Source organism: Chelonia mydas, chromosome 12 (genome assembly GCF_015237465.2).
Source record: "Chelonia mydas isolate rCheMyd1 chromosome 12, rCheMyd1.pri.v2, whole genome shotgun sequence".
NCBI lineage: Eukaryota > Metazoa > Chordata > Testudines > Cheloniidae > Chelonia > Chelonia mydas.
In genome coordinates this window covers 25574180-25598289 of record NC_051252.2, presented here as the reverse complement: position 1 = coordinate 25598289, position 24110 = coordinate 25574180, and the positions used below count along the sequence as shown (strand labels likewise).

At 40.5% G+C, this 24110-nt stretch overlaps 1 long non-coding RNA gene across 1 annotated transcript in view; it reads right to left on the bottom strand.

The window, feature by feature from the left end:
- Positions 1-6133: 6133 nt before the first annotated feature.
- LOC122462524 overlaps positions 6134-24110 on the bottom strand; it is a 172370-nt gene continuing 154393 nt past the window's right edge. The window contains exon 5 of the long non-coding RNA XR_006285110.1: positions 6134-8098. This is a non-coding gene — a long non-coding RNA (uncharacterized LOC122462524). The remainder of the gene's footprint in view (positions 8099-24110) is intronic.

Below are 24110 nucleotides of genomic sequence, written 5' to 3'. Positions count from 1 at the left end.
GCTTCACAGAACAGTGAAGTAATCTTATTGTGGCCCCTCTGCCATGTAGTAGCAGATATTTGGGACCTTGAAGATTGTCACTGATACTTCCTTCACCAAGAAGCCAGAGAGTCCAGGTATATTCTAGTGTAACTTGTTTTATTTTACACACAGAGACAGTCCTGGAACTGAGGTGGTCACAAACAGCATGTAGGTGATTCCTTTTCTCTGGAATCTCAGTCCAACACCAGTCCCCAGCTCCCAGGGAACAACCCCACCTTAGGAATGTGCTCCAAACAGAGAGCAAGGCAGAGAGCAAATTCCTCTGATCATACAATTCTCTTCACAGAGCCATCCATAACAGAATTAAAAAAGACACAACATGTCTTCCCAGGACTGAACATTTGCCCACTCACTGAAAAAAAAAAAATACTTGGAAGACTATATGTAACAGCATCACTTGGTGATATCAGCCTGCCCCAGCGTTATTTTGTGCCACATTTTCAACCACTATTAACGCTAGGTGTAAAATAGGAGGTCAGTTTTCAAAAATAAAGTCCTACAAGAACATAATCTCATTAAAGACCATGGAAAACCCATTTACAACTCTTATAGATGCCTATTTCCTAGACCTGTGAAACCCTGAAATTATGTAGTTTCCAGATGGTTTTATGCTTGAAGGTGGAATTGAACTAACCAACTATTGGGCACAATTTCAACAGGTCTGTAGAACTGTCACTGAAACCCAAAGTCATACTTTTTGCTGCCTGTGAAAAAATGAACCTTTCAAGACTGAGTTTCAGGTCTTCATTTTGATTGTATTATGAAACTTTTAACTATTGGCCCCATGGTAGGTCTGCTTAGAAATAACTCCAAAGATGGCACACATGGCCCTCACACACATGGCAGAGAGTTTTACAAAACTCTTTGGTTTCATTTTCAGTGCTGACTGCGAGATATTGAACGGAAGTTTAATCTCTCTCTTTGAATGGTCTCAAATCTTAAAGTGGAACTTCAGAGTCTATGAGACAAGATGAGCTGAAAACAGGAAAAAATGAATTGCGCAAACCAGCACATTTAGCATAGCTTTACTAGGTATCCTTCCGAAGAAAAGTGCCCACAGACCTGTGAGTAGAGAGGCCATATGTGAAACTTGCCTCTCAACTCCACTGCAGAAAACTCTTAACTGAAGAAATGTTTCTCGAAGCTATTCCTAGCTGTACTGCCTTCAAAAGATGGTGAAGGAAACTCATGATTGACTTACACCCAGGACATAAGTCAATGCAGAATTTGGCCCTTTAATTTTAGAAATGACATCACTGTGCAGAGGTTAAAGATATGGATATATTTGATGAAGGAACAGAAAAGACTTCATTTCTATTTACTTTGGCTCCCCTTTTTTCTGTTCTTGTTTCCTTAACATATTGTTTTTTTCCTCCATCCTCACTTCATTTTGAAAATTGATCATCTGGCCTTCTGTCAGATATGCTGATATATTTATTGCTACCACAGCCCCTAAATAGCAATATGTATTCAGTACATTTGTTTTCCTTTTCCATAAAACAGATTTTCCCAACATGTTCTGATCCTACTTTGTTTAGATTGTATTCTCTTGTTCTATTTTCTTTTCAAACCTAAGATTTTGCTCAAATGCTTTCTCTCCCTGCATCAATTGGTTCACATAAAAAAAATCCATTTGGTCAGCATGAATTCCTTCTTCCATTAGCAACAAAAAAAGCCCAACTTTCTCAACTTGAGAATTGCAATCTTGTTGTGAACTCTTTGGGGCCTGCTCAATACCACTTCAAAGGAAAGGCTCTCAATACTGCACATTGTATATTCCCAAATGATTCTTACAGTTTATGGGCTCCGCCATTGTATGGGCCCGATTTGCTACTGTGCAAGTTTGGTTTTACACCATTGTAAGTCCCTTGAAGCCAACTGGATTAATGCAGTAGTGAATTAGACCCTGTGTGTTTACTTAGATCCAAATTCTGCCCTCAGCTTCACGTGAATGGCTGCCATTGAAGTTATGGGAGCCATGTATGCATACAAAGGAAGACCTTGAAACTTAGAGTTCTTTGTCAATCATGTCCTCTGTTCAGTCCTAAGAATGGGTTGTCTGTGTAGAAATACAGCATTTGCTGGTTCAGATATTCCTGTTTCAGAGTTTAGGGGCTTGATTTTCAGTGGGGCTTTAACACAGCATCCATCTATGCATGTGTAATTTGGCACATGCATTTATGTGTACATGTCTGGTGGACAAGCATTGATATGCATAGGTGAAGGAGTCTCTTCAATAAGAATTGATTACATACGAACGTAGAGGATAGTGCACCCAAGCTTTCATAAATGTGTGCATATGAACAAATTGGAGGATGGGAGATCATGCTATTTGATTTTTTTCTGACCTTAAATATTTTAAGAACATTAAAATATTTTCTTATTATTAACAGAGTCAAGCAGAGGATTAGCATGTACCATACTGAATCGACTCAAATATTGGTTCTAATTCACTCTCTGTATCTTGGGTTTTCATCCAACCTTAACCAAATGGTGGACACTGAAGTTCTCTCTTTCGTTCATAGCATTCAGTCACTATTTTTCCCACTCCTTGCTTTTTGAGAAACTTCCCATTTGTGACTGGAAAGCATGTATAGTATATCAACAATGGAAGGGTGGGGGAGGAAGAGGAACTGACCCACATAAGCAACTTACTCATTCTAGTCTCTCATTGTTTGAATCTTTGAAAACTGAGTGTAGATGTTAATGCTCCCTCAGGCAGCTTTAACTCACATAGCTAGCATTTTCCCAGAAAGTTACAGTGCCTCATTGACTTTGGCAACATTACTGGGATCGTATTTTCAGCTGGATGAACTTCTCTTGAACAATTTCTCTAACGCACTGGGTAAAATCATGATTTCTTTAAACAGCTTGCATATCTTCTCTTTCCAGTGACAGCATTTTTTCTTCAGGCTTACTTACTGGTTGTGACCATGCCATGAAAAATCCATTTTCCATTCACGTTTGGGATTCTTTGCATCTTACATAAGAATAAAGCACAGAATATTATTATACCTAACTTTTTAAAGGCAATACCAAGGCTTATATTGTGGAGTAACAACTTCTCCTATCTTCACATTTCTAGCTTGAGTGTCTTCTTCCTAAATCTGTGGACCCAAATTGAGCCGATTACTGCTGAAGACTTGGATACAGCACCTTTCAGATAGTGCAAGTGACAGAATCAGGAGCATTAATAGCCCTGTTCCGTTTCAACAAGCTGCTCAAATCAGACAGCCAGGAGGACTGATGGGCAATAATGATATTTGTATTGGAGGAAACAGATGCAACCCTGGGAACCAATTGCATATTGCTGGTACTTTAGACCCTGGGTGTCTCACATTTTCCCTAGTCACATCATATGGATGTTAAAAAGGATGGCTTGACTTCAGTGCATTTTAGATCATACCCAGAGAGCAGAGATGATGTCTGGGGTGATATGGAGGCAGCTGAGTAGGCACAGTAAATGCTGACTTACCAAATGTGATCAAGTGTAAATGAACCATAGAGTCTCTTCAGAATGCTGTCATGTTCTTCTGAATAATATGGACAGCTGCAACATACCCTTGTAAATTTCAATACCTTGCAATAATTTGGGCAACACCACATTGGCCAGCATAAGCTCTTCCCACTCCCTAAGTCTGGTAAATTGAGTTTAAAAGATAATTTCCCCTTCAAATCTCTGTTCAATTTACTTCAAATTATAGAGGAAATTCAGATTTACAGTGTATTGTAGAAATGACTCTGAAGTTATCTAGCAAATGTAAAATGGGAAATCTTTCTATCTATAAACAAGGCAATGTTCCTCTTAAATATGTGCTGTTGTTACCTTAACTACAAAAAAAAAGCTGAAGTCATTATCTGTTACAATAAGATTACAACTTTCTAAATAGCTAAATTAGTTTAAATTGCCATTCTTAAGGGGCTATTTTTAAGCTTTAAAGGTATATACAATTTTAAGGTGCTCTATACATGAAGTTTCTTTCCTCACCCTGATATATTAATTGCAGACTATATACAGGGAATTGTGATTAATTATTTCCCTAACAAACGGCGTATCAGGGAGGAGAGTAATCAGTCTCTTCACAAGCCTATCAGGACTCCCCTATATTCTGAGAATGGCACTAACCACTCCCTTAGTTCCCCAGAAAAACAAGAATGAGATAGAACTTTTAGGGGGATCCTGACTCCTGATTGTTTGGGACTAGCCCTACACTCTGCCCTGACTAAAGGGCCGTGAATAGCTGCACCAACCCCAGAACAGACCACAGAACGGGTTGTGACACCGTCACAATTCCTTCCATGTTCCCCTTTTGCTTTGAACATGGTGAGGAATAAGTTAATTCACCTCTTTTCATGGAGCAGTTTACTTCCTCCCTCCCATGCCTAGCCAGCTACTCTGGCCAGTGAGCGGGGGCTGGGCAGATGGAGCCTGCATGTGGTCACAGTGAGCAGTAGCCCCTGCTATCCTCCATAGGAGGTGCAATGGGAGCCTGCATGGCTAAGCTAGGGCTGCGACAGTTGAGCTCTCAGTATGGGGGTGTACAGTGACCCAAATCAACTTTCATTGATGCCCCCCACCAATAAGGCACAGCACAAAGGTTTGCTACCTGCCAAAAGGAGATATGGCAAAAATGGAACAGGATGGCGCCCTGACTCCTGCACGATCCAGTTTTTGAGACTTCCCTGCTCTCAAATGCAAATATGAGCCAACAGTCTCACCAAATGAGAGGGGAAGGAAAAGCACAAATATATGTGCAATGCTACCCAGATGTATAGCTGGAGAAGGCATGTGGACTTTTATCTCGGAACACATATAGTGACCGTGTGGAGCATCAGAGAAATGGGACCATCCACACAGGATTCTCACCCTAAAAAACAGGAGGGGTGAGATAATCTATGCAAAAGGTACTGGTGATCTATACAGATGATTTGATTCTTAGATTACTTTCAGAATACTACTATGTGTATTGCACTCTGTGCTCCACCAAGTAAAGTTTAGAAAGACCGATTTAACAGGATCTGAACCATAGACATTCTAGCCCCTCATAACGGCTGACAATAGTCTCTCCTTTTAGGCGGCTTCTACTGGTGTTTATCCAGCCCAGTTTATCATACCCTTTGAGTAAAATGTCAGCCTGCTGACTTCTTTTCTTTTTATCACCCCAGTGTCTATCTTGCAAAATTTTGCAGATCAGGTCAAGCCAACACTTTGTACTTCCAAAGAGCTCTTGCAATATTAAATGAGTAGAGATGTAGGTATTAATTCATTCATGGTTGGAGTTGTGGATCCATTTTCAGTTAGCACTTCAAGTCAATGGAAGTCATGCAGCCAAAATCCTGCTCACTGCTTTGAAAGCATACTGCACTCCATAGTCTGAATTACTTTGACTGTTTGCCAGTCATTTTAAATAAAGGAAAACAGCTGAATATATTACTACTCTAAATCTTCATGTTTCTTGTTTACCATTGCACTTGTGAGCATAATTTATTTCACTTGAACACAATCTAGCCTGCGTTCTATTCCATTTTCTAAGGCTACAACTATTTTTTTTTAATACTAACCCACATGTAAGACGGGGCCTGAAGTACTATATCACAGTGTCATACTGATGATGAGCTGTAATGGAATTTGAGACCTAGACTATAGGCTTAATGGACTATTGCATATTTAGAGAGACGAAGTGGGTGAGATAATATCTTTTATTGGGCAAACTTCATTGGTGAAAGAGATGAGCTTTTGAGTTTACACAAAGTTCAGATCTGGAGGAGAGCGCTGGTGTAAGCTCAGAAGCTTGTTTCTCGCCAACAGAAGTTGGGTCCAATAAAAGATATTCCCTCACCCACCTTGTCCCTCTAACATCCTGGGAGCAACACAGCTACAGCACAGCAAACAATATTGCACATGTAGTTATTAATGAGATGGGGAGTTTGTGTATTTATTGTAAAGCTTCAAAATTCTTAACAAGCTATTGTATAATGAGTAAGAGGAAATGGTATTTCATTGTCACTTATTTGCATACACACTAATCAGTTGGATGATAGGATATATAAACAATCTATTTTCCTGTATATTCATTTGATTATTAGCACTCTACAGTATTTTCCTGCTTCAGTTAAATTTGCTGATTTGCATATTAGTTATGCATTTGTGATTATATTTTAATAACTGTCTCCCCCATATTCCATGTTGCCCCCATTTTTTCAGTTTCAACAGTTCAGCTCAAAAGACAACTATACAGCAGTTTCAAATGGTCTTCTTCTCTACTTACTAGCTAAGCAGCTAATGGAGGCTATTTTATTTGAGGTTCTAAACAGTAAAGTAAAAAAGCCACTAAGAATTGTGCATATTATATATTGCATTTATACCCAGGCATGACTCCTCTGCATAACAGATTAGCTTGCATTTCCAACATGTTGATTTCTTAATAAAACACAATAGCTCGTCTATGGCATTTATTTCCTTAAAACACAAATTAGGAATGAAATAAAGTAAATAAATTTTGGTTTATATGCATCATATCTTGAGGCATAGACATCATTTCCATGGAAATTCCAGTGTATCTGAATCAACATTTGCTTATACACTATATTAATATCTAATTAAATAGCTTATTTTATATGCAGCACAAAATATTGATTTGCCGTATGTGCATTGTCTTGGTATATCTGCCATTTCCTCCACTGATGGGCACAGTACTAGTGCTACATACATTTGTTTTAAATATCAACATGCATATAGCAGTTTTCATCTAGAGATCTCACAGTGCTTTACCAAGGAGGGTACCATTATTCCCATTCCACAGATAAGGAAAAAGGCATGGAGCAGTGAAGTGACTTGCCCAGCACATGCCAGGTCAGCTGAAGAATGCGAAAGCCAAATTCTGATTCTCTTTACCTTCACCTCTCCACAATGGGCAAAGGGAGTCATTTTCCCACCTCTGTTCTAGCTGGCGAGCTCACAGCTGTTCACATAGGTTACTCATGCCAGGTGTCCAAGTCATCCAAATCCAAGTAGGGGAGGGTACAGAGTAGCCTCTGGTGAGTGAGCAGATTACACACTCTGTGTTTTACTGTGGAATCTGGCCCAAAATTGCAACAATCTCCTGAAGCACAGAGGGCCCACTTTTAGTCAACAGTAAGGATTGTATCAACTTTACTGCACCAAAGTGCAGAGAACCTTTAGCATGTCTCATGCAGAGTGCTCAGGTGGGAGACTCAACAGTTGTGCCCTGCTGTTCACCTCCTGGCTGCAATTTCTAGGTAACTCAAAACCAAAATGTTACTCCTAATTTGCATATTATCATCATTGTTTGTATCACAGTAGCACTTCAAGTCCCAAACTGGGATTGGGGTTCCATTGTGTTAGGCACTGTCATAGGTAAGAGATTTGTTCTGGTAACTACACCTATCACCACTATAAAATGGACAGTTACCATACATTGATATCTAAGATACCACCACATATCCTTAAACTAGAGAAATGTTGAAGGAATTCATGTACACAATCTGCTAAGGGTTGACTTTATACATTAATCACCATTATTTATTGGTTTGTGGAGGATAATATAAAGATGCTGCAATGTTTGTTTGCACTAAAATAAGAGAGATGGCCTGCAGCCAAAGTCACAGAACGTCATTCAGAAAGTACTCCAATACACGGCAGAACATGGCATTGTCATTCCTAAACACAGCTGCATGAGTCAGACCAGCAGCAGGGTCTGGGGTGGTGAATGCAGAGCCTCCCAGCCCCAATGGAGCAACTAGCCCTCTCACCTTTCCCACCACCTCAGTTGGACCAGCAGTAGCCACTCCAAGAAACCAAGCCCAAGGTGAAAAGCCCTTCATCTCCCCCCATCACATGGAGCTGTAGCAGTGGGACAGGGCCCACAGAGCTCTGACATCATCAGCTTTAAAAAAAAAAAAAAAAAAAAACTCCAGGCTTCCTTGACCATTCTCCCAAAGAGCAACAGGCCAGTAGGGAGAGGTTGTTGTAATATGGTCCCTGGTCTCCCCCTGGTTCCTTACTCAGGGCTTGTGGCAAATTCCACAATTTAGCCTGTAAATAAACAAACAGGAATAATTCCACACTGATGTGACACAGAGGAAATTATGCAGTGAATATCCAAACCAGCTATATCTGTCACTCAGAGATATGTGAACTCTGACAGAATAATGTGTGATGTTGAGTACCAATAACTGATGGTAATTAGCTTTTCCATGCTAGCTATTGCATCTATTGGTTGCTAGGCAAACCTTTAAGTCTGTGCATTAAGTTAGAATGTAGAGGTAGGAAAAGTGTCATGGAGAAGAGGCAAGAGAACTGCTGAAAAATTAACAAATAAAAAGGTAAAAATTTGCCAACTTTTGGCTAGATTCTGCCATCTTTATTGACATTGAGTAGTAGTACCTTATTCTGCAAGCTTACTGATGAAGTAAGATACTATTCTATATGATTAAACATATCAGAATCTGTCCTTTAGTGTCTGACAAGTGCTTACTGCAGTGCATATACTTAATATTTTTATATATACAATGAGGCTTCATTTGTATCTTTGATTCTCAGTGCAACCCTAAACCCCACCTGAATAGATACTGTCTACCTGGGAGCATTTGTTTCAGGAATCACACTTTTACAAGATGTTTATATAGATGCAGTTTTATGCCTTTAATGGAGCATCTATAAAGAGCCAGAGTATAACACAAAGATTTGTAATTAAAATTTGAGATGGAAGCCACTTTTACAGCAAAGTGGTTTCCCTGAGATCAGAACTGCAACATTGCAGTTACTGTGACCTTGAGAGAAAACTGCAGAGAAGAGCCAGCCAGAAACTCCAGCTGGTAGGGGCAGAAGCAGCCAAAGCAAACACAGCTGTACTGGGGAGTAGGGTGAAATGGGGCATGCCTGGGGCTACCCCTCACTTCCCCGCAGTACCTGGCTGGACACCGAACTGTGCAAGGGACACACACACACACACACACCCCGGCTTTGGGGGCACTAGGAACCAGGTGGTTCCTCTCCTCCTCCTCCACATGTAGCTTTGGAATAAAACAGTTTGAGAGGAGACAGCCAGACACTGCAGCAGAAGCAGCCAAAGCAGGGCCCTTTGGACATTCAGAGAACTTTCTACAGTTGTGGCTGGAATTTCTGGCCTTGTGTTGATTGACTGTTTGCTCCAACTTTCCACCTCCCTTAGTCTCTTCACTTCAGCTTCATTCCACACCTGCCCCTCTTCCCCTCACTTCTCTTCCACATTCCATTTATCCCCACTAAACACAGCCCCCTAAAAAAAATTAAATCCTAGAACTAATTTGACATTTGCCACCATCATACTGTTCACTCTGCAGGCATGTTGTACCTCTTCCCCCATTCTGTGTCTGTCTTATCTATTTAGAATGTAAGCTCTTTAGGCAAGGACCATCCACTGCTCTGTATTTGTACAGTGCCTAGCACTATGGGGTTGACTGCCCCGTAGGCACTATTGTCATAAATATTAATAATTATAGTAATAGAGTTACAGGGCTGAATTCTCCTGTTGATTTCAAGGGGCTCAGAACTAAGTCTGCAATACCATACGTACACTAATAATGCTATATATTTTTCTAGACATATTTGGTGGAAAAGGGCTCGTAATATTTTTATATTTTAATTTTATTAATTTTTAATAAATAATCACCAATAATATAGTATTATGGAGCCTTCCCAAGTTCCATACTGAATGGCGTTGCATCTGCTTATGATAGGGGTCAATTTTCCTCTCCATTTTCAACCTCCTCTAATATACTTATTTATGCCGTTTAATACATATTTCAAGCAAGCACCAGTATTTCTCAGGATTTAAACTAAACCATAGGGGAAAATATATGGGTAGCATTCAATCCCAATGCAACTGGTTTTGCAGAACAACAACAAAGCATCTGGTAACTTCTCTAGATTTTTCACAGGAAAACAAATGAAAACAAGTGTTTTATGGAATTTGGAAGCACACATGAACATTGCTGATAGCCAGCATGTGCCTAAGTGCACATCATCCTCTACTACAACTGGGCGGGAGTGGGGGGAAGATGCTCTCAATATATTTTCACTAAACCTCTGGCAAATGTGCAATTGGGCTATTTCTCTGAGCAGATCAGGCCCGAGAACCTAATCTCACTGCTAATTAACTCAATTGCAACAGAATCTAGACCCTAGATGTGTTTGCAGATTTGCCCAGTGAAGTCCGTGGCAGAGCAGAAGAAAGGGTTAATCATTTATGTCATCAACCTTCATGAGACACACAACTCAAATATTAACAGATTGTGTTGCTGTTGTGAATAATATTTGTAGTCTGGGAGCTCCGGGTTTTCAATATACTGATCCAATTTTTAACTTGTCCCCCAAATGTAACTTCATATCCTATTACCCTTGCCAAGCATAAACTGATTAATTCTATATGACTGAAATCTAGTGCATCCAAATATATATTCCAGACACTGTTTTTGTCTTATTATTGTAGAGCTTGTAACTGTTCACAAAATGTTATAGTTAAACAGCACTGTGTATTATGTAACTGATAAACATCAGGCCAAATAGTCTGCTGGTGTAATGGAGCCACTGATTCACACCAGCTGAAGATCAGTCTCCAAAGTGGCATAAGAACTAGAAAATGAGAGATGATTTATACTAGAGCTGGAGTAAGTCTAGCGGCTGTAAAGGGTGTGGCTTCACAGAATGGGGATGTGACTGGAAAATGGCCAGCACAGGTACAATAAATGCTGGTGCAAGTAGACTATGCAAGCACAATAGTGTAACGTACAGGGTCTTTTAAGGTGAGTGTAAAGAGCTGCAAAGCACTTTCACAGAGTCAGGCCAAAAGCAATTTCAGCATGGCCCAATCTGCTACCATATAACAACCAACTAACTTGCTTGCGTGTTCTCAAACAACACACAAGCAAGTTCTGCCAGGCTGGCATAGTACCATGCAGTAAAGTTTTGGAAAGCTGTTTTCCGTGTAGCATACAGCATCCTCGCAAGGCTTTGTCATAGTATTAACAGTGCATGTGACACGTTGTTAGAATACGTTGTTATGCACAGAAATGAACAACTTGAGGTCTGTCAGCAGAACAGAGTCTCACATTAGCAATCAGTAGGACACTTGGACAGCCGATTGCAATTCAGTGCCCTGCATGCACAGTGGCACACACAATACACCATAACTTATGCTGCACATTTAGTTTGCACATGAATTGCCTACAGTCTTCACATCTTTGAGTGGCACAATTTATACATTCGCAACAGACTCAATCCTGTTGGCGTAGGGAGGAGCAACCTGTCAGCCAGTCACTCTATTGACTTCAGTGGGGTTTGGTTCAAAATGCCTTTGGGAACATGGGCAATATTTGTCTTTAGGCACAGCGATAAATATAAGCTGCACCTCCCTAGGAATAACCCCAGGAGCCATTGTGCCTCTGTCAAGGTTCCTTCCCCACTCTGAACTCTAGGGTACAGATGTGGGGACCTGCATGAAAACCTCCTAAGCTTACTTTTACCAGCTTAGGTTAAAACTTCCAAGGTACAAATTAATTTTACCCTTTGCCCTTGGATTTCCACTGCCACCACCAAACTTTATCTGGGTTTACTGGGAAACGTAGTTTGGACACGTCTTTCCCCCCAAAATCCTCCCAACCCTTGCACCCCACTTCCTGGGGAAGGTTTGGTAAAAATCCTCACCAATTTGCATAGGTGACCACAGACCCAAACCCTTGGATCTTAGAACAATGAAAAAGCATTCAGTTTTCTTACAAGACGACTTTTAATAGAAGTAAAGGAATCACCTCTGTAAAATCAGGATGGTAGATACCTTACAGGGTAATTAGATTCAAAACATAGAGAATCCCTCTAGGCAAAACCTTAAGTTACAAAAAAGACACACAGACAGGAATAGTCATTCTATTCAGCACAGTTCTTCTCTCAGCCATTTAAAGAAATCATAATCTAACACATACCTAGCTAGATCACTTACTAAAAGTTCTAAGACTCCATTCCTGTTCTGTCCCCGGCAAAAGCAGCATACAGACAGACACAGACCCTTTGTTTTTCTCCCTCCTCCCAGCTATAGAAAGTATCTTGTCTCCTCATTGGTCATTTTGGTCAGGTGCCAGCGAGGTTACCTTTAGCTTCTTAACCCTTTACAGGTGAGAGGATTTTTCCTCTGGCCAGGAGGGATTTTAAAGGGGTTTACCCTTCCCTTTATATTTATGACAGCTTCAGACATAACCCATTGAGGCACTATTCCCTCCTGGCTTTCCCCTTGCTCAGGGACGAAGAGTAATTTGCAGCTAGTCTACAGCAGCAGGAAATTACTAGTTCTCCATCCACACCACATTCCCCCTGTGGTGCAATGGCTGGTAAACTGAGGTGCTCTGACCATTCCCTACCCTCTCTCTAGGCACTTGGGCTCATTCCTGAGCACTCAGAGTCAAGGTCTGGGTAGCCCAGGCAGGAAGAGGAGATTCTTATTCCCCCTTACTCCCTGCACAGGTATATAGTCCAAGTAGCAATCTAGCCATGAACTTGTTTTGCCTTCAATTTCCCTAATTGTTAAATGGGTACATACAGTAATAGGTATCTAACTTCAGTGTATTGTGAAATATAGTTAACTTGTGTTCGTAAAGTGCTATGAAATCTTTGGATGAAAGATGCTACAGAAGTGCCAACTTATTATTCAGTGCTAGTTGCAGTAATATTAACAAGTGGCCAGTAGTGGGGTCTGGTGTATAAATATCCTAGCCGCACAGAAAGAGTATGACTGCTTTGTATTTCAACTATAACCATGTAGGGCTCTGAAAGTATACATTATATCAAAGAATCCTAAAATGTAGAATAAATAAAACTAATTCAACATATTTTAAGTACTTTAAAATTAGCCAATATTAGCCAATAAAGCAGACAACATTTAGGTATGATGAGCTATTCAATAGGGCAAAAATTTTAAAGAACCTAAGTAAAATAGGAGCTTAAATCACTAGGTGCCTACATACCTTAGAAAATCTGGCCATTAGGAGCCTAAATCCCATTGACTTTCAAAGAGACTTAAGTTCCTAAGTGTCTAAGGCCCAGATTTTTTGAAAGGTATTTAGGCATTGGAGTGCACAATATTGCAATGTCTACCTGATTTAGGCGCCTAAATATTTTCAAAACTGATTTAGGCATTTAGGAGCCTAAATCCCATCAACAGGATTTAGACTCCTAAGTGCCAAAATCACTTTTGAAAATGATGTTTAGGCTCCTAAATCAGGTAGACATTGCAACACTGAGCACAGCAATGCCTACATATCTTTCAGAATCTGGGTCTAGTCACCTTTGAGCATTTCATCCCTAGTCCCAGACTAGCCTTTTGAAAAATCAAGTACATAATTCCTGAACTTGCCTACTTCAAGCAAGAATTAATAATAATGCAACAGTCACTGTTCTGTTTCTCCTTTTAAACGGTCAGAGAGGCCCAGCTGCTGCACCAACTTCTGTAATTGGCATCTTTATTTTACAAAAAAGTGCTATAGACAGCTTTGTCCCCTTTGATCCCTCTGTAATACAAACTAGGTTCACTAATTAAAACTATTCCTCCTTCGTTTGCCCTTCAGAACTTGGAGAGCTTCTGCCTGCTGGATTTTGTTGTTATGTACATTGCATGTGTAATACACCGATCGTTACACAGAGATTTTGTCCGGACTCCCTAAGAAAGCATTATAGCTGTTCTGCTAGACACATCATAATATACAAAAACTGCAAATCTATTAAATAGATGTTTTACCATTCTTGATCCCATGGGATTTAAATATACAGCACAAAAACATGTAGTAGCTTGGCTACTATAAATAATATGACTTGAAGGCTTGCAACACAAACAAGCAGCCCAGGAAAGCCAGGATATATATGGAGATATAGGAAAGTCATAACCCTTTGGAGATTTATAGGAGGGACTGGTAGCCTATTATGAGATCCTTATAACTTGGCCAAACTTTCATCTATTCAGGCTGAAATTCTCCATGCCAGGTAAACCTCAGGCTGAATGTTTGTGAAAAATTCAACCCAAATGGTTCAGCTGTTTCTGAGAATGAGGCTAGGCAAATATCTATTGTTTTACACATCTTAAAAGATTCTGGTGACCTTTCCTTCGAAATGCTCTAGCAACCCCATGCTTTAGAGCACGTTCTTGAATTTTGATAAGGATGGGCTTTGCGTAAGCAATGTGCCTTTTGCAATACCTGTGAAAATCCACCCAAATTTGGCCCAGTTTAAGCCTTTGGGGAAAAAAAAAAATCAATTTGCAAGTCTCTACCAGGCATAAAACAAAATTTCTCAAAGATTCTGTCCACACCGGGCATGCTCAGAGCATGACTTCCTCTGCTGCAGTGCACCTCAGAGCAGCTGCAGTCTTGCTGGAGCTAGGCATTGGAACTGAGAGCAAGGAGCCTGTCACTCCTGTGTTCTCAGTCTCTCAGTCACACACACTGCTAGGCCCAGACAACATGGAGGAAGAAGCTGTCTGATTCGAATGCAGGAGGGACACAAGTTAGGGATGAGGGAAGTAGACTGGAACAAGGAGCCTGTGAGGATTGCTTTATATTCCTCCCAATTTACTTAGCAAATACAGGTTTTGTGACAATATTGTTGATGACTGCAATATAAAAACAAACAGCTATTGACAGATTGTATGCTCTGATTACATGCTGTCTACCCATCCTTTTCACTGTTAACAACTGCATGGAGTATTAGCATGGGCGGTGGGTATAATTGGCCAGGGGAGGCTAACCCAGGCCATGGCCCTGCCCACACTCTGCCCCAAGGCCCTGCCCTCGCTCCACTCTCCCACAAAGCTAACAGGGGCTCAGCTCAGGTTGGCAGCCTGGAGCTCTGGGCTCAGCCAACCAGCAGCTGAAGCCAGTGCTCAGGGCCAGCTGTCAGCCCGGTGCTCAGAGGCAGGTTGGGGCGGCCCAGTGCTCAGGGCGGGTTGGGCAGACAGGCCGGTGCTCAGGGCAATTCGGCCAGGGTTCCTCCGGCCACAGGGTGGGGAGGGTAGGGGCTCTAGCGGGTGAGGGGAACAGAAGAGGCAGGTTTGGGGTAGGGGCAGAGCTGGGGCGGGGCATCGCGGAACTAGTCTCCCCAAAGGTGGGGTTCACACATTGCCCATGAGTACTATTTATCTTACTTTGACCAACTTCTCAGCCAGAGCCTCTAAACTTCTGTGCCTTAAATTGCACCTCCAATTGCTTACCATGTTAACCTCACATTTACACAAACGGGGGCAGATCCCAAGCTAATGTCAATAGGCATAAATCCATTGATTACAACAGTGCTGCACACCAGCTTAGGATCTGGTGCAGAAACGGGCCAGCTAAGTACTCAGCTACATGCTTAGCAAATGAAAATACAGATTGGCTGCATGTTGCCTTTTGTTCATGCAAAACTCCAGGCGCCATTTTAAAGGGCAACTGTTAAAAATTGGAGTTTAGACTTAGAGTAGTTATAAAAAGTAGCACGAACATGCAATCATGAGAAGTTTTGAAAACATTGAACCCTTCTGCAGTATTCAAGGAGCCAAAACAATTAATGAATAAAAGCTCCTAAGTTAGATGAGGCTTACAGTACACCATGTCAATTCAGGAAAATACATTGCTTTACAGTCACTGACTGTTGGCCTCAGGATTTGCACTGTTGTTATCGCTTACCGAATGCTTATTCACCATCTTAGAGAATCACGTTTGATCTTAACAGCACTTGGTGGTATTTATTCAGACACTGTATTCATCTATAGGTGAAGCCACGGCATAGCAAGATCTGTGGGAGCAGCAGTTAGGAAATACAAGCATACTTATTAGTTGAAAACCACAACTGTAACAGCAACACAGCTCTTTCATGGAATATGCGCCGACCTTGGTGACAGTAAACTTTAGGGGTAGTTTATAAAGTGAACTTCTCTACATTTTCTTCTAAAACACCGTCTTCTCTAGTGTAAAAAATGTTTCTCATTAAAATAAAAATTGCAGTAATGCATTTCTTTAGACTTTTACAAAGTGAGGGCTGAATCATGGCACAAAAAACTGTCTCTTCCCTCAAATCTAGACAATAAGCACATTGTAGACAGTGGTAGTTCATGCTTCAGCCTTTTTAGCTGCAGAAGTCATATGGCTACATGATGAAAACAGCTGAGAGTATTCACAACAGGAACTAAGAAAGAAACATAGTCCAAATTACTGCAGCAACTGATCTGCCTTAATATGCTGATATACTGTAAATCAAGATTGCATTAGGCCTAGCATGAAACCATCATTCAGTGCATGAAAATTATAATGTGCACCATCCTTTCTACTGCAGGGGACATATTTAGTGCAGAAGGAGGCATTAAAGTTCATTTTCATTCTTTGAAATAATTAAGTAGAGTATTACAGACCTCTTTTGATGGTATTACAGGAGGAAGTGCATTTAAATAACTCCTCAGGTGACTACATTAAAACAAATCCTCAAACATTGGAGATTTAACAGAAATTTGAAAACAACATGTTAATGCCTCTTGTGACAGGGCAGTATTTTTCTGTTCGTGCTTTTATAAATTTGCCCACCAATGGGGTCTATTTTGCAGTATTTTATTCGATGGTGCTTGTAAGTGAAAATTGTTTTTCTTCTACTTGCAAGTAAATTCATTCCAAAGTTTCAAATTGGGAGGGAATCACAAGAGGACTGGGAATACAACCTCAAGAATAATTTCAGTCTCCGGCATCATTTCATCCAGGTCTCCCCGGCATAACAAAAAAGTTGCAGTCATGTATAACTGTAAAAAGGGAAGCTCATTAACAAGAGCAGAAGAAATGAACTGCAAGCTTTTTTAAGTATTCAGAGGGGTGCCTGCCAGCTTGGGGGCCCCTAGAAATCAAACTTTTTCATGGGACGGAGAGGAGTTTTTTGGGTAGTCGTAACTAAATGAGTCATTAAAAGGAAAACCGGCTCCCTCAACAGCAATGAGCAAAAAACCACAGCAAAAATTAAGCACAGTCTATGGCAGCAAACAGCTTCCTGCATCTCTTCCTTTTATTGAAATGATTGCTAGTAGAACTGTTCTGGATTACCCTCACCTGTCCCCTCCTCCCCTTCCTCTTCTGTGGTAAAAAGGGCTTCCCTGTGAGTAATTTTATAAAAGAGTAATTTAGGCACAGCACTGCATTGGGAGCTACCTGGTGTGCATGGTGCAGCATCATTGAGAGAAGCAGAGCAAATGAGTACATCATTATGTAGTGTGGTGTAAAGATTTTTACCCTTAGGAGTTTGGGATGGCAATCATGCTTGTAATATTTGCAAAAGTCACAGATGGTGCTGTTACAGATAGTCATACTTGCAGTGCTTAAGTAGCCCTGGCAGAAATACTGTGCTGTTAGCTGTGATGCAGTTCTTTGAAGACGCTATTTATGCATAAGTAAAGTTAAATTTGCCCTCATTGCCCCCACCCCACTCCAATTCAAAGTCTCTTTCCTAGGGAAATAATTTAGGGGCAGGACTGATGTCTTTAAGACACACATACAAAATAAACAATTTAAAATGTCAGATTAATCACAACTAGCTATATACCTAGCATGCAGATACATTTCCATACAGAATATACAATGCACAAACATATGCTGCATGCACTTTCACGGAAAGTATACTCACCACTCTTCAGTAAGATCTAATAAGAGGATCAATGAGATGCATCTTAAAAGTATTTGGTACTGAAGTCCCTGAATTGCACTCTTCAGTGGTCTTAGTTAGTATTGCTAGCTACAGCGACAGTGCTTTTTTTGAATTATATTGAGCGACTTTTCATGTCATGCTGACAAGCATCACAACGAGTTGCATAGCTTTGTTTTTCTGTTTTCAGTGAAATGTTATGTCAGTCCTTAGTTTCACCACAAAGCCAGCCTGAAGGTTTAACCAGCTCTGGTTTAGTGCATATTGAAGCAAAGAGATTGAGCTTGAGTATGATGAACTCATTCAACTCAAAGAACGTCCTTTAATATGTTATGATACACAGCTGAACATTATAGATTTTATGACTACACAGACAATTTTCCACTCTTCAGACTAGGAACATAATCACTGTATTGCCAAAGAAGTCTCTTCTGTTTATTTATCTTTTGTTACAGTTTGTAACTGTTCCGCTCTTTACCACATCAAAGGAATGAAATCTTAAGCGCTGAAGCCAAGAGGGTGGACAGGCTTTGGTACCACGGACAATATACCTAAACATCAGTGTGACAAGAGCTGAAATGATTAAACCAGTAAATTAAAAACGGATGATGCTGTAACCATCAATATTAATCAGCCATCAGCAGCACCATCCGTTTTTAATTTACTGATATGCAACAGATTTGACTTTGCCCATAGTACTTCTCATATCAGTGAACCCAGAATGGAGGAAGGTGCTATTGCCAGGTTTCCTGTTCTTGCACAAACCACTGCAGCAAAAATGTCAAAATGTATTTTTTGCTGAACTGTGCTCTCATTTATATTCCCATGTTTTAACTGTATACAGAATGATTATAGATATTTATATGCATCCCTCCAGTGAAAGATCATGCCCATAATTCAAGCATGGCAAAGCCACAAACTTTTGAAGGTCTTCCAACCACCACTATTTATAATCCAATGGGAATCCATTAACATTTTTATGCTTAATGTTACACAATGCAATTTATGACTACTTTCCACATTGAGTTATAGTAATAGGTGATTTAAAAGCAGCCTGACCTTAAAATGAAGTAAATGATTTGCCCAATATATAGTTTCACCAAAAATGCGTACAGACCTTATTAACACAAAAAAGTACTACACATAATTTTAAGAAGTATGGGAAATTATTTCCATTATAACAATCTATTTTCACTTACTCATTTCACTTTCTGAATATTTTTGCTCTTGGGAAAATTTTGTCTATTTTGTCACAGCCAAAAAAAGAGAACTTTTGGGGAAAGTTTGAAGGCAACCCTTACAGATCCCCTAAGCTCCAGGAAAGAGTCTCAGTGCTTGATATATGTGGGGAAGATTTGGAATTTTAGTTATCTGAACTAATGTAATGTTAAAAAAATTAAAACCATTTAACTGGAACTCATGAAAGATTTGGAATTGTCTGCTCTACGTTTTCTACTTATTTTTAAAGAGGACAGCAGCTATTCAGAAATTTTTGACTCAGGTCACTTTCCAGGGCACTGTACTTTTAGAGTACATTAATGCTGACCTGTTCTGTCCCAATTAAAGATTTGAAGATTACTACTACTTACCCACCTCCTGTTATGAGGCATAATTTATTAATTAATTAGTGTGTGTAATTGGAGCTCCCCTGATGATAGGCACTACAGAAGTGCAAGGTATTAGTAGACTATAACCATATAGGACTCATTTCATATCTCTTTCGCAGTCATATTTACTAGCTTCTACATGTTCTTAAGTAAAATATTTATCATAGTAACTATACCAGTTTCCCCAAAAGCCTTATATATGTTTTTCAATAAAATTCAAGCAACATGCATAAATGCTGTCAGTGCAAGGTGTTCTCAGCATTACATATGCACAAAATACACATTTTACAACAGCAAAATATGATGCACAAAATGCACATTCCATTGTTGCATTATTTCTACGCATGATGGTGCTACTAACCTCATTTGGTTTCTGAAAAACAAAACAATCTGTTCACGGCTTTCCGCACCTCTCGCACTTTTAAGAAGTTCCATGTTAAGTATCATACCTTGTTTGCAGATTTTCTAAAGAATCTTCTGCAGGTATAAATATTTCAGAACAAAAGAGATAAAGTTGGCAACTAATTAAATATCTGTTTTGGGTTACATCCCTGTGACACCACTTACAATTTAGTTCCAGCTGAACATTTGCAGTGGGGTTGGTTGTACAGATTTAATGGGGTTTCATAAGTATAATTACAGGCATATTTGATAAGGGGTTCCCAAACTGCAGTACATATATCACTGTCATATGTGAGCCTGTTGGAAGTGGTATGCTGTAAAAGGGTGGTCTGTCCCACAGAAGAGTACCCAGAAGTCACCTACTACAGGACAGGCCCGGCCCAACAAATAAAATAACAGAATGCCACGAGCCATCACCTTCAGCCCCCAACTAAAACCTTTCCAACGCATCATCAAGGATCTACAACCTATCCTGAAGGACGACCCATCGCTCTCACAAATCTTGGGAGACAGGCCAGTCCTTGCCTACAGACAGCCCCCCAACCTGAAGCAAATGCTCAGCAGCAACCACACAACAGAACCACTAACCCAGAAACCTGTCCTTGCAACAAAGCCTGTTGCCAACTGTGTCCACATATCTATTCAGGGGACACCATCATAGGGCCTAATCACATCAGCCACACTATCAGAGGCTCGTTCACCTGCACGTCTGCCAATGTGATATATGCCATCGTGTGCCAGCAATGCCCCTCTGCCATGTACATTGGGCAAACTGGACAGTCTCTACGTAAAAGAATAAATGGACACAAATCAGACGTCAAGAATTATAACATTCAAAAACCAGTCAGAGAACACTTCAATCTCTTTGGTCACTCGATTACAGACCTAAAAGTGGCAATTCTTCAACAAAAAAACTTCAAAAACAGACTCCAACGAGAGACTGCTGAATTGGAATTAATTTGCAAACTGGATACAATTAACTTAGGCTTGAATAGAGGTTGTGAGTGGATGTGTCATTACACAATTTCCCCATGTTTATTCCCCCCCCCCCCCGTTCCTCAGATGTTCTTGTCAACTGCTGGAAATGGCCCACCTTGATTATCACTACAAAAGGGTTCCCTCCCCCCCCCACTCTCCTGCTGATAATAGCTCACCTTACCTGATCACTCTCATTACAGTTTCATGTTCTCTGTGTATATAAATCTCCCCACTGTATTTTCCACTGAATGCATCCAATGAAGTGAGCTGTAGCTCACAAAAGCTTATGCTCAAATAAATTTGTTAGTCTCTAAGGTGCCACAAGTACTCCTTTTCTTTTTAAGAGGTAGTGAGGCCTGGGGCCAGCCAACTCCTGTTCCATAGCCTGGCCTCTTTAAGGAAACACACGTTTGATGGAGCAGTAGACTCTTTGAAGAATGGGGCCAGGTGTTAATACCACCTTAACATGATGAAGCCCATGTGACTCCCAAGATGATAGAGGACAGACAGTCTGGAGGGGAGAACTTCAGGGAAGCATTGAGTCATGAGTGAATTTCCCTAGGATGGGAACCACACCCTAAGGGCGACTGGTGGGCTGGGGAAGCCTGCCTGAGTCACAGCACAGCCCCAAGGAGAAGGGTTGTTGGGTCTAAATCCAAGGAGGGAGAGTCCAAGAACCTGGGAACTGGTGGGCTGGAGAAGCCTTCTTGAATTGCAGCACAGCCCCATGAAGGAGGTATTAAGAATTTCTTAAGTCGAGGGGTAAGATGTTGCAAATCCAAGATCAGGGCAGGAAGAAATCTGTGGAAAAGGTTATCCAGAGAGGCCAAGGGTTGAAGTGGAACTTGCAGAGGCTCCCCAGCTCAGAGTGAGCTGGAGGGCAATCAGGAATCTAAAGCATTGGAACAAGGGAGAACTGAAGCAAAAGTTGCCCAGGGGCCAGGTTAGGATCAGAGACCCATTTTCTGTAGAAGACATCCTGCCAGAGGGGTTCTCGGCAAAGGAATAGAAAGAGTTGCTTTACATATAATGGTGGGCTCAAGCTTGAGTTCAATAAAATGCAGCTCACTGACTTTTGGTTGAAAAGGGGAGAGAGAAGTTTAGTCTGGTATCTGACAGAGCTTTGAAATTTTGATGCCCTTCAGCACTATGCACTTCTGTGAGATTAATTTTTCTTCCCTGGTGTACCACTGAAAACAACTACAGGACAAACTCTGATGCAGAACTAGCTCTTCACGTGATAAAGCAACTATGTTCTGTGAAGCAAGTACACTCTAGCACTTTTTAATTTTCTCTGAAAGCTACTCAAAAGTTTTGTATTTTTCTCGATTTAACTTTTGTACAAAAATAAGCAAAGTGAAATTTAGCTCATGTTCAACAAAATCCAGATAAGAATTAGGAGGAACTTTAAGTTTAAATTAGACAAGTCAAACTCTTGATTTAGTCCAGCAGCATACCAAAAAAGACACCAAGACATCAGTTGACATTTAATTGTTTCCTGTAATCTGAGTAATGCAAAAAAAGAATGCACTGTCTAAAAAGCTAAGATGTTTAAAAAAGTGTGTTCTATAGGGTTCCTTAAGTGTTTATTTTACTATGAGTCCAGAAATACCTATTTTGGACTTAAATAAATGTGCACAGAAAGGAGAAATGTGCATGCGGTACTTCGATTATCAATTTTTTAAAAAGGTGGTACATGAACCATTAAAGTTTGGGAACCACTGAGCTAGACTACCTTTTTAAAAGGATAGAATGATGGCTATAATATTTAATGGACCACTTAATTGGCACATTGATGGTAAATCCATCAGCAAAGTCAATGGAGCTACACTGACCTACCAACTAAGGATCCAGCCCAGTATTTTTGGAGCACTGTGAGTAACTCAAATGAAAAGATCCCCTTGCTCACAACGAATATTACTTAACTGCACAAATATCCCCAATGACATCAGTGGAACTAATCACGGAGTAAGATGCCACCCAACATAGGGGCATCAGAACATGTCCCTAGTTAAGCACAAAACAGCATTATTATGATTATATCTTCCAGGCACAGATGCAACAGTACAAACCATTTCAAATCTAGTTAGGCAGCAATACTGCCCTGTGCATGTCATTCAAGTCACTTTTAGGGAGAAGTCACTGATGGAATGCTTACTCACTGCTGAAGTGATCTGCTGATTGTGCTAGAGGAATAGCAGCAATGGCTAAAGTTGACACTTTTTCAGATAACCCAAAAATCTTTACACCATCTCCAGCCTCCGTTCTCAGAGGTACATACTGCTTGCAGTGGTGCTCTGCCAGCTCACTTGTACATTGGTGCTTAAGTTATTTGTTTTACCTGCCCTTCCAAACATTGTTATATGAACCCGATCATCTCCCACCCAACCTGGGGAGGACAGGAATACTGTGTAAGAGATCACAAAGAAAACATAACCAAAGAGAGGGAACGGTATGGGCTGCACATAATTAACACCTTCATGCCAGCAACACTGAAGTTTTGCTGTCAACAGGAATGTTTGCTGTCAACAGGAAATCCCTGAACTCCACCTGCCAACAGTAAGAGTTAAGTATGGGATAGAACTGTGATGTTGCACTCCATATGATTTTATGAAAATATGCTAATAAGTGTGAATATAATGTAACTGGAATATGCTTCATGCAAAAGGTCTCTTGTAAGGTATCATTACAAAGTTTATAATCTACTGAGTGTGCTCATCTTATTTGTATGAAATGTATCATTCTTGTATCTGAAACTAGAAATATGAAATATAACTTTGAGGTCCTATTGTAATTATGCAAATTATGTGGGCCATTGATGGTGGTTTAGAATCTTGATGGCTCCCATCAACGCGGACAATTGACTGTAGATGGCTCCATTTACTTGCAAGCCTTCCTGAGAGTCAGGTGAGGAAGAATGAAGGCTTGGGGTCTCACAGGACATGTGGCCAAGTAACCTGGTGCTTTTCCATTTAAAAGGAGGGGTGGAGACCCAAAGAGACAAAAGATTCCTGCCTTGTGCCAAAGGTTTAGAAGGGGGTGGAACAGAACAAAGGGGGCTGCAGTCATGAGAAATCCCCTAGCTACCACCTGAGCTGGAACAAGGACAGCACCAGGGGAAAGGATTGGGCCCAGACTAGAAAGGAGTCTAGTCTGTGAAAGAAGCTTATTGGAAAATCTCTGAGGGTGAGGTTTCATCTGTGTTCAGTTTCCTATTGTATTAGGCTTAGACCTGAGTGTTTTTTGTTTTAATTTTGCTTGGTAATTTACTTTGTTCTGTTTGTTATTACTTGGAACGACTTAAATCCTACTTGCTGTATTTAATAAAATCACTTTTTACTTATTAACCCAGAGCAATTAATTAATATGTGGGGGAGCAAACGGCT